Source organism: Rhinatrema bivittatum, chromosome 6 (assembly GCF_901001135.1).
Source record: "Rhinatrema bivittatum chromosome 6, aRhiBiv1.1, whole genome shotgun sequence".
NCBI classification, from domain to species: Eukaryota; Metazoa; Chordata; class Amphibia; order Gymnophiona; family Rhinatrematidae; genus Rhinatrema; species Rhinatrema bivittatum.
This window is the reverse complement of record NC_042620.1, coordinates 338759208-338771598: the sequence shown is the minus strand read 5'-3', so window position 1 is coordinate 338771598 and position 12391 is coordinate 338759208.

Genomic DNA, 12391 nt, shown 5'->3' with positions numbered 1-12391 from the left:
GGAGGGAGAGGGTCCATTTAAGACTGAAATATGGTTATGTGGCATTTTCACCAGCGAGTAGGTGCTCATCTCACTCAAATAATTTACTGCATGGGGGGGATGAGGAGTGGGTAGGAAGGAGGAAGATGCCTTATCTGGATCCAGCATCGAGATGCATGCTCTCAGACATTCAGGACTGGCGGTAAGTGAGGAACAGGGCAACCCCTGGAGGGCTGAGGGCACATGCTGAGTTCAACCATTGCTGGAGAAGGGCAGCCAAGTTGGTCTTTTGGCAAGCACTGAAGTGCTGAAATCTGATGACGCTGCTGGTCCTCTGGTGAGCGCAGCAAGCTGTCCTTTGCACAGGGGGGAAATAAAGGTTTATTGGCTCAGGTATAGTGTAGTTATTGTTTTCTTAATAACGCTACAGCTAATTTAATTTCATACTCCAGTGTTTTGTATGATGCTTTGAAGTTGCTTTCTCTGGAGTATAGAGCCGGGGGGAGGAAAGGAATAAAACTGAATAGACTGGACAGCCTTGCAGTCTTTATCTGCCTTCATATTTTGTGTTTCTATGAAGTGGCTAGGGGCCAGGGAAGTCATTTCTGCCTATGTTAATGTTAAAATAAAACTGTACCCCTGGCGGTAATAAAAACTATTTTGTTAATTTATTTGTTCAGCGCCAACAGTGCAGATAGGCAAATATCCCCCAAAAGTATTACATATAATGGCCTAAAAGTGCAGTACTCAAATCTTTAAAAAGAAAAACCAGGGACATTTTATCTGACTCGTTTACTGAAAAATAGGTCTTTGGAATCAGGAGAGCACAGAGGCAAAAATGCCACGTGAGTTTATAAGAGGAGTATTAGTCATGCAGAAAATATGAACTGAAAACTGCTGTATGGAAAAGAAATTATGTGACCTTATTGGCCAGTGGTCATGTGACCCCAATCCCTGACCATACCTAATCTCTATCTACCCACAGCAAACAATGGTCTATGTTTGTTCAAGCACTAGAGTGGGAATAGAAAGTCTGTGCCTTTAAGCCTTGATGATGTCACCAGTAATGTTTACTGTGTATAAAGGGTGAGACATGCAGTGGAGTGTGTTATCTTTTTTCCTGGCCTTTCTATTGGAAACCAAGCTCTTTTGGGTTATTGTTTTCTGTTGAGGCCTGCTGATGCAGAAGCCACGCCGGTGGGATACAGCTTTTTCCCATTGAGGAAGTGAAGATACTACTATACTCTTAGGGGCGGATTTTCAGAGCCCTGCTCGCGTAAATCCGCCCAAAACCGGGCGGATTTACGCGAGCAGGGCCCTGCGCGCCGGTAAGCCTATTTTACATAGGCCTACCGGCGCGCGCGGACCCCGGGACTCGCGTACGTCCCGGGGTTTTCGGAGGGGGGCGTGTCGGGGGGCGGGCCCGGTCATCGCGGCATTTTGGGGGCGTGTCGGCAGCGTTTTGGGGGCGGGTACGGGGGCGAGGCTACGGCCCGGGGCGGTCCGGGGGCGTGGCCGCGCCCTCCGTACCCGCCCCCAGGTCGCGGCCCGGCGCGCAGCAGGCCCGCTGGCACGCGGGGATTTACGTCTCCCTCCGGGAGGCGTAAATCCCCCGACAAAGGTAAGGGGGGGGGTGTAGACAGGGCCGGGTGGGTGGGTTAGGTAGGGGAAGGGAGGGTAAGGTGAGGGGAGGGCAAAGGAAAGTTCCCTCCGAGGCCGCTCCGATTTCGGAGCAGCCTTGGAGGGAACGGGGGGAGGCAGCGCGGCTCGGCGCGCGCAGGCTATACAAAATCGATAGCCTTGCGCGCGCCGATCCAGAATTTTAGTGGATACGCGCGGCTCCGCGCGTATCTACTAAAATCCAGCGTACTTTTGATTGAGTCTGATGCGCAAGCAAAAGTAGGCTGATCGCGCTTCTTTTAAAATCTACCCCTTAGGATTTACATAGTAACATAATGATGATAGCAGAAAAAGACCAAATGGTCCATCCAGTCTTCCCAGCAAGTTTCATATAGTAGTACCTGCCGCTCCATGCAGGTTCCCCCACGCCTTAAGGGTAGCAATATTAACAATCAAAAACCATGCAACTATCAAACCCATAGCAAAATTACTGCTAGCAACAATTTTACAGGATGAGCAGCTTTCCTGATAATTCATACAGTGCTATTGCTTGAATGAGCTTTGCTTTTGGACTTGTACAAAGAAGCAGACCTGTACTTTTTCCCTAATGTCTACATATCAGTAGCCTGGGCCAAAAAAGTCAGGGCCCAGCATTGGCTATCGTCTGAATCCAATTCCCCTTTTTTCCTCCCCACAATTCAAGTGGAGATTGATGCTGCAGCTGAATCAAAATATTGTAAGTGAATTGGTTAAGGATAATAATCCCTATGCCTTCTGTTAGTAGCTGCTGCTCCATGTTGGTCACCTCCATGCACCCTTTCTAACTCTAGCTTTTAGTGATCCACAATGTTTATCACATGCCTTTTTGAACTCATTTACTGTTTTCATCTTTGCCACCTCTTCTGAAAGGGTATTCCAGGTATCTACCACCCTCTCCATGAAGAAATATTTCTTGATGCTCGTTCTGAGTCATTCACCCTGAAGTATTATAACGTGACCCCCTCTTCTACTGTTTGCTTTCCAATGGAAAAGATTTGAGGAACATGCACCATTAAAACCTTTTAGGTATTTGAAGGTCTGTATCATGTCTTTCCTGTACCTCCTCTCTTCTAGGGTACACATATTCAGATTCTTTAGATTCTCCTCATAAGCCTTTCGATACCAACCCCACTCCATTTTGGTTGACCTTCTCTGAACTGCCTCTGTCCTGTCACTATCTTTTTTGAGATTATGGTATTCAAAACTGAGCATAGTACTCCAACTGAGGGTCAGCAAGGACCTGTACAAGGACATTATCACCTCCTATTTCTTACTGGTAATTCCTCTATGCAGCTTCTTTTGCCTTTAGCTATCGCCTTGTCACATTGCTTTTCTGCTTTCAAATTGCCAGACACTATCACTATCACTCCAAGGTCCCTCTCCTAGTCCGTGCACATTAATCTTTCAACCCCCATCACAAAAAAAGCTCTTTTGGATTACCGCACTGTTGTGGTTCTCTGAAAATATATGCTTAGAGCCAAAAGATGTAGAGAATTCTTTTTAAAATGTAAATGCTATAAAATATAAATCTTAATTATTATATAATAAGGCACCTTATGGAGAGCCAGAGTGCCATGCAAGGCATCAACGTAAACTCCTGTGCAAATTATTTCCTGATAACAAGACTTTTTATATGTTTTCTATTTGTACATTTCCGACCCCTAAACTAGGGGTCGGAAATGTATAAATAGGAATTCTATGATTGGCTTTCTACTTTAAACAAATAATCCGAATGACTATATGGTAATTTGCTCTTGGTCTCCATATTATTTTTTCCTTGCCTCCTATGTAAACGATGTTATCTATACCTCGTAATTAGGTGGAATGTCAACTGGTCTTATATCTCTTCTATAAGGTTGTAGCTCAGGCATCTTTAGCTAACTTACAGAATCTGTGTGTCTAAGAAAACAAGTCCAAGGCTGAAGCACAAATGTCCTGCTTATAATGTTTTTAGTAATTATAAAACTGCCTATGATCAAAAATCAAAAACAGGAGAATAATGGCTTCATGTGTGACATGTCAAAAAGTCCCTTCACCGCTTTCCTTTATAAGCCATGTCTGTAATGGTGTCTGTAAGCAGCTCAACAATCCCCCATCTCCATCATGTTCATGATGCCATATAATAATCATTAGACTCCTCCCCCCATGACCTAGGTTGGTCCCAAGCCATGTCTATTTTAGACGTTATGGATAGAATGGGCCTTACCCATCCATAGGACAGAGGAGACAGCATATTATCTTGAGGCCTTTAAGTTTTCTGAAGGATTTGAGGCCTGTTAATGATGTATGAATTCATTTTCTGGGAGAAGTGGAAGGACAAAAATCAGGTTGCTTGCTGAATCATTAAAGTTAGAGGTGGATTTATGGCAGAGATTAAATGCACACATACACACACATCATGGTCAGGTATAAAAAACAAAATTAGAAAGGTTAAAAAGCTAAAGTAAAAATAATAATAGTTTCGAGAGTAGCTTTTCTGTCTAAAATATTCTAATCTATGTGCATGCCTGATAAAAAAAAAAGTCTCACAATCTTTTTGTGTATTTTTAAACATGAATGAAATGTAAAAAAGATGTTAGCAAAAATAAAATTTCTGTATGCTGCATTTCTACTTATAAATGTATTCTAAAAGTGTTTTTCTTAACCAATGACTGTTAAAAGTGATGTGGGAATTCTAAAAATAGCCAACGGATTGAGAACTGAGAGCATATACTTGCAAAGTATTGGAAGATTTAAAATTATCTTTTTGTTGTAAACATATACACATATTTATTCATTTATCTTTAACAATTAAATCAGTTTCACCCCCCCCTTTTGTTCAGTGAATTGTAAATGAGAGCAACATTAGGTAGATAAGAAATAAAGGCACTTTAGCATAATAGTATTAATAAACAATCTGAGGAATATCCAATCTTGTAAATAATATCTGATTACTGTTGACGCACATATTAACAGTATATTGCTTCTAAATTCAGAAAGACATCTTTATCTCTGGCCTTGTTTCTTGCACACTTTTTTTACAGAGAGTTGCAGCAAGAAATAACTCATTGGGCCTTATGTTTAGATGAGGTCTATTTGCAACATATCATTTTCTTCTGCGGGGGAAGCAGGAGAGCAGTCAAATTCCATAGGACAAATGTCCATAGAGGAAAGTTCAGGGCTGTCAGGTAGCGTAATTATCACTGCAGGAACAATGAGCTTGGAAGTGCATTTATGGCAGGAGTTCAGCATGCATTGGCAAATGAGGAATAATACAAAAGAAGAGATTAACATGATAATAAAATGATTAAACACGTTTGATTCTTTTATTAGTTTCATTAGCTTTTAGCTCTGCTGTGGAGGAGAAATATTTCACTAATTCATAGATTCCAAGATTGGAAATTAAGTAGCACATAGGTCTGTAGCTAGTGGGCTGATCTGATGGGGTTTATTTTATTTTAACATCTTTTCTATATCACCGTTTAGTAATGCGCCATCACAACGGTTTACAAAGAGGCACGTAAAAATAAGTTTGGTTTAAAATCTGTCTAAGAATGTGCCAATAAGTTTTTCGGTTACATGTTTTAATAATATAAGTTATATGATAAGTGATCTGTATTTTTTCATTCATATGAATAATAGAATAACCATACAGGTATTAAACATTATACTGTAATTCTCTTATATTAATATTTAATTATGAGAAAAATAATAAAGTAAGCAAATTACGCTATTGGGTGACTTTGTGCTGTGTGTAGATGTTCTTTTGCTTGTTCATTTGTACTTCTTATTCTCCACTCTCACTGTGAAAATCTATTTTGAAAAGCCATGTTTTTAAACTTTTTTTGAAGAGTTTTAAATCTCTCATTAATTTTATTTCGAGTGGCAATGTGTTTCATAATATTGGGCCGGCTAAGGATAGTGCTCTCTCTCTAACTTGGATCAGTTTTGCTGACTTGACCGAGGGGATGGTTAGTAGAGCTTTATTGGCAGATCTGAGATTTCTCTGGGGGACATGTAAGTGTAGCGCTGTGTTTAGCCAATCAGCTTTTTCATTGTTGATTAGTTTGTGGATTGTGCATAGTGTTTTAAATTGCACTCTTTGTTCTACTGGCAGCCAGTGTAATTCGGCAAGTGTTTGAGTGATGTGATCTCTTTTGCTTTTACCAGTAAGTATTCTGGCAGCAGAGTTCTGTAAGATTTGTAGTGGTCTTAATGTTGCATACGGTAATCTTCTTTTCATTTGATGATAAGGTGTTATAATTAGTGAGGTTTGGGTGGACCCTTAGACACTGTGGCAGCTGACCACGCCCACGGAAGTCCAGCTCAGCTCAAACAAACACAGATGTATCTTTATTTAGAAGGTTTGAAAAGCTACCAGAGGTGGCAGTAGTGAGTAGAGGATGTAGCCCGGCTGGGCTAGTATTCCCCAAGGTGCTGTTTTGCTGCTGGTATTATTTACACTCTGTGTTCTTTGAATGACCTTCCTCTAAGATCAAGCTATTAATCTGGGCTGAATTTCTGTTAAGTTTTTCAAGCAGAAAGCAGTAAAAAAAAATGATAAAAGTGTAATTTAGTAGGAAGATATAAATTATTCTATGTACTACCATATTAACAAAAGATTTATAAATATTTATCAATATTAAATGCAAATGTATATTATACTGTATGATGTTTATACTTGAAAGTTTTCTCTCTTATGGTATTAACGTAAAACCACTTTAATAACAATGACTTTCCAAGAATAATTTTGAAATCTCTAATTTATTGATAAGAATGCTTATTTATATGTGCTTCCCAAGTGATACAAATTGGCTTAAATATGTTTAATACGGTATAGAATTTTGGAAAGTGATCAAGCATTCAATTTTATGATTTCAGTAAGCTAAGGGAAATTGGATTATCCCAATATCTTTTATTTTGTTAAATGATTTGAATTTCTCTTATAATGTATGGACTATCTACAGATTTTATGAATATATTAAAGATTCAACACAGATTATATTGTGTGATAATGAACAGAAACCTATATTAAAGAGACCCATAGCAGTATGAAAATAAAAACATAAGAACATAAGAAAATGCCATACTGGGTCAGACCAAGGGTCCATCAAGCCCAGCATCCTGTTTCCAACAGTGGCCAATCCAGGCCATAAGAACCTGGCAAGTACCCAAAAACTAAGTCTATTCCATGTAACCATTGCTAATGGCAGTGGCTATTCTCTAAGTGAACATAATAGCAGGTAATGGACTTCTCCTCCAAGAACTTATCCAATCCTTTTTTAAACCCAGCTATACTAACTGCACTAACCACATTCTCTGGCAACAAATTCCAGAGTTTGTGTGTTGAGTAAAAAAGAACTTTCTCCGATTAGTTTTAAATGTGCCCCATGCTAACTTCATGGAGTGCCCCCTAGTCTATTATCTCACAGGCCGATTCAGTAAAGTGCGGCCACGGTTACCCTGCTTCTAACCCGCTTCTAACTCACAATTTGGCCGCACAAGTCCAACCCGCGATTCACTATCCCTTTTAACTCATCCTTACCGCTTCTTTAAATCAACCGGTAACCCTTTCCGCCCGCAGCATGTATATAAGATGTAAACGCTCCGATTAGCTATTCCCTCCCATACAGTAATGTGCGCCCCGATTATCTCCTTTTTAACCTGTAGTTTTGCCGCGCGTTTAACCTGCTAACTTACCGCCTACCCTTACCCCAGCGTTAGTGTGGAGCATCAGGTCAGAGAGACGAAATTTCATGGGCAAACGCCCCCTCACCCCCCGGGACCCTTACCCTGGCGTTAGTGTGGTGTGACAGCAATAGGCAGGCTCCGGTCAAAATCCCCCCCCTACCGAAGCAAGGCGCAGGGCAAAAATCGGCTCGATATGTCATTAAAACAAAAGTAAATAAAGTGTAATAAAAGTAAACTTACTGCATGTGAATTTTCTTTGAACAGTCCTCTCTCCCCTCCTCCCGAGACGGGCACTGCGGCTCCCCTACCTCCCAGGGGCAGCCGGCGGCAAAAGCGGCTTCCAGCTGCCCCTGCCGGCGAAGGTGGATGAATGGACGCCTGTACGCCTGGATGAATGCACGCCCGCCGGCGAAGGTGAGTGAATGAATGCATGCCCGTTCGCGCCAGCGGGCGTGCATTCATCCAGGCGGGAGCCGGCGGGCGTGCATTCATTCACTCGCCTTCGCCGGTGGGCGTGCATTCATCCAGGCGGAGGGAGCCGGCGGGCGTGCATTCATCCAGGCGAAGGGAGCCGGCGGCGAAAGATGCTTCCAGCAGTCCCCGCCGGCGGTGAATGAATACACGCCTGTGAACACCTGTGCGTGCAATTTGGGCGCTCAAGGCGTGACATCACGATATTTGATGTCACGGCGTGTGACATTGCTGTTCGCTAATGCACTGCCTTGAGCGCCCAAATTGCATGCACAGGCGTACACAGGCGTGCATTCATTCATCGGCGGGGGCAGGGGAGCCAAAGCGGCTTCCAGCAGCCCCCGCCGGCGAAGGTGAATGAATGCAATTTGGGCACTCAAGGCAGTGCATTAGCGAACGCCGACGTCACACGCCGTGACGCCAAACGTCGTTACGTCATGCCTTGAGTACCCAAATTGCGCGCACAGGCGCACATTCATTCACCTTCACCGGCGGGGGCTACTGGAAGCCGCTTTCGCCGCCGGCTGCCCCCGGGAGGCAGGGGAGGCACGGTGCGTGCCTTGGGAGGAGGAGAGAGAGAGAGAGGACTGTTCAAAGAAAATTCACATGCAGTAAATTTACTTTTATTACACTTTATTCACTTTTGTTTTAATTTTCGCCTTGCGCCTTGCTTTGGGAGGGGGGAGAGAGGACTCACAATCCCCCCTGGTACCTCTCATTTCAAACATCATTTGAAATGATGTTTGAAATGACAGGTACAGGCGCACCCAGGATACTGTATAGGCGCAGTATAGCGCTCTATACAGTAAAATGGATTGCGCGGGCCTAACGCTTCACAGACGCTTCTTGGACGCGGCTTGCATTTGCATGCTATTTAAATACAGTATCGAGTGGTAGGTGATCCGAACTGTGCGTGCCGCAAATGCGGGTGCGCTCGGCACTAACGCACCTCTTCCTACCGCTCCTTACTGTATCGACCTGTGAAAGAGTAAATAACCGATTCACATCTACCCATTCTAGACCTCTCATGATTTTAAACATCTGTATCATATCCCCCCTCAGCCGTCTCTTCTCCAAGCTGAAAAGTCCTAACCTCTTTAGTCTGTCCTCATAGGGGAGCTGTTCCATTCCCCTTATCATTTTGGTAGCCCTTCTCTGTACCTTCTCCATCGCAAATATATCTTTTTTGAGATGAGATGACCAGAATTGTACACAGTATTCTAGGTGCGGTCTCACCATGGAGCGATACAGAGGCATTATGATATTTTCCATTTTATTCACCATTCCCTTTCTATTAATTCCCAACATTCTTTTTGCTTTTTTGACTGCCGCAGCACACTGAACCAATGATTTCAATGTTATCCACTATGACGCCTAAATCTCTTTCTTGGGTTTTGGCACATAATATGGAACCCAACATTGTGTAATTATAGCAAGGGTTATTTTTCCCTATATGCATCACCTTGCACTTATCCACATTAAATTTCATCTGCCATTTGGATGCCCAATTTTCCAGTCTCACAAGGTGTTCCTGCAATTCATCACAATCTGCTTGTGATTTAACTACTCTGAACAATTTTGTGTCATCTGCAAATTTGATTTTCTCACTTGTCATATTTCTTTCCAGATCATTTATAAACATATTGAAAAGTAAGGGTCCCAATACAGATCCCTGAGGCCATCCACTTCCCACTCCCACTGAGAAAATTGTCCATTTAATCCTACTCTCTGTTTCCTGTCTTTTAGCCAGTTTGCAATCCACGAAAGGACATCGCCACCTATCCCATGACTTTTTACTTTTCCTAGAAGCCTCTCATGAGGAACTTTGTCAAACGCCTTGTGAAAATCCAAGTATACTACATCTACCGGTTCACCTTTATCCACATGTTTATTAACTCCTTCAAAAAAGTGAAGCAGATTTGTGAAGCAAGACTTGCCTTGGGTAAAGCCATGCTGACTTTGTTCCATTAAACCATGTCTTTCTATATGTTCTGTGATTTTGATGTTTAGAACACTTTCCACTATTTTTCCTGGCATTGAAGTCAGGCTAACCAGTCTGTAGTTTCCCGGATCGCCCCTGGAGCCCTTTTTAAATATTGGGGTTACATTTGCTATCCTATAGTCTTCAGGTACAATGGATGATTTTAATGATAGGTTACAAATTTTTACTAACAGGTCTGAAATTTCATTTTTTAGTTCCTTCAGAACTCTGGGGTGTATACTATCTGGTCCAGGTGATTTACTACTCTTCAGTTTGTCAATCAGGTCCACCACATCTTCTAGGTTCACCGTGATTTGATTCAGTCCATCTGAATCATTACCCATGAAAACCTTCTCCATTACGGGTACCTCCCCAACATCCTCTTCAGTAAACATCGAAGCAAAGAGATCATTTAATCTTTCCGCAATGGCCTTATCTTCTCTAAGTGCCCCTTTAACCCCTCGATCATCTAACGGTCCAACTGACTCCCTCACAGGCTTTCTGCTTTGGATATATTTAAAAAAGGTTTTACTGTAAGTTTTTGCCTCTACAGCCAACTTCTTTTCAAATTCTCTCAGCCTGTCTTATCAATGTCTGACATTTAACTTGTCAACGTTTATGCTTTATCTTATTTTCTTCTGTTGGATCCTTCTTCCAATTTTTGAATGAAGATCTTTTGGCTAAAATAGCTTCTTTCACCTCCTCTTTTAACCATGCCAGTAATCGTTTTGCCTTCTTTCCACCTTTCTTAATGTGTGGAATACATCTGGACTGAGCTTCTAGAATGGTATTTTTTAACAATGACCATGCCTCTTGGACATTTATTACTTTTGTAGCTGCTCCTTTCAGTTTTTTTTCTAAGAATTTTTCTCATTTTATCAAATTTTCCCTTTTGAAATTTTAGTACGAGAGCCGTTTTGCACACTGTTCCTCTTCCAGACATTATATCAAATTTGATCATATTATGATCACTATTGCCAAGTGGCCCCGCCACCGTTACCTCTCTCACCAAGTCCTGTGCTCCACTGAGAATTAGATCTAAAATTGCTCCCTCTCTTGTTGGTTCCTGAACCAATTGCTCCATAAAGCTATCATTTATTCCATCCAGGAACGTTATCGCTCTAGCGTGTCCCGATGATTCATTTACCCAGTCAATATTGGGGTAATTGAATTCTCCCATTATTACTGCACTACCAATTTGGTTAGCCTCCCTAATTTCTCTTAGCATTTCACTGTCCATCTCACCATCTTGACCAGTGGACGGTAGTATACTCCTATCACTATAGTCTTCCCCGACATACAAGGGATTTCTACCCATAAAGATTCAATTTTGTATTTAGTCTCATGCAGGATGTTTATCCTGTTGGACTCTATGCCATCCCGGACATAAAGCACCACACCTCCTCCCGGGTGCTCCTCTCTGCCATTGCGATATAATTTGTATCCGGGTATAGCCCTGTCCCATTGGTTATCCTCTTTCCACCATGTCTCTGAGATGCCAATTAAGTCTATGTCATCATTCACTGCTATACATTCTAATTCTTCCATCTTACTTCTTGGACTTCTGGCATTAGCATACAAACATTTAGAAGTTTGTTTTTTGTTTATATTTTCATTCTGCTTTTTAATTGATAGGGATAAGTTAGAATTTTTTAGCTCAGGTGAGTTTTTAGTTACAGGCACGGACTATTTTTCTAATTATTGGAACATCACTGTCGGGATGCTCTCATTCTAATGCATCATTAGTATCCTTTGAAGATACCTCTCTCCAAACCATGCGCTGCTGAGCGACTGTCGGCTTTCCCCTTTGTTCTTGTTTAAAAGCTGCTCTCTCTTTTTTAAAGGTTAGCGCCAGCAGTCTGGTTCCACCCTGGTTAAGTTGGATCCCATCCCTTCGGAAGAGACTCTCCTTTCCCTAAAAGGTTCCCCAGATCCTAACAAAACTGAATCCCTCTTCTTTGCACCATCGTCTCATCCACACATTGAGACTCTGGAGCTCTGCCTGCCTCTGGTGACCTGCGCATGGAACAGGGAGCATTTCAGAGAATGCTACCCTGGAGGTTCTGGATTTAAGCTTTCTACCTAAGAGCCTAAATTTGGCTTCCAAAACCTCCGTCCCACATTTTCCTATGTTGTTGGTGCCCACATGTACCACGACAGCCGGCTCGTCCCCAGCATTGTCTAAAATCCTATCTAGGTGACGTGTGAGGTCCGCCACCTTCGCACCAGGTAGGCATGTTACCAGGAGATCCTCATGCCCACCGACCACCCAGCTATCTACATTCCTAATAATCGAATCACTAACTATGAAGGCTGACCTAACCCTTCCCTCCTGGGCAGTAGGCCTTGGGGAGATATCCTCAGTGCGAAAAGACAATGCATCACCTGGAGAGCAGGTCCTTGCTACAGGATCCTTTCCTGCTGCACCTGGTTGATGCTCCCCCATCATGAGACCTTCTTCCTCCAAGGCAGCACCAGGGCTGCCAGTCTGAAGCTGGGACTTGACTACTATGTCCCTGAAGGTCTCATCTATGTACCTCTGCCTCAGCTCCTCCAGGTCTGCCACTCTAGCCTCCAGAGATTGGACTCATTCTCTGAGAGCCAGGAGCTCTTTGCATCGCATGCACATGT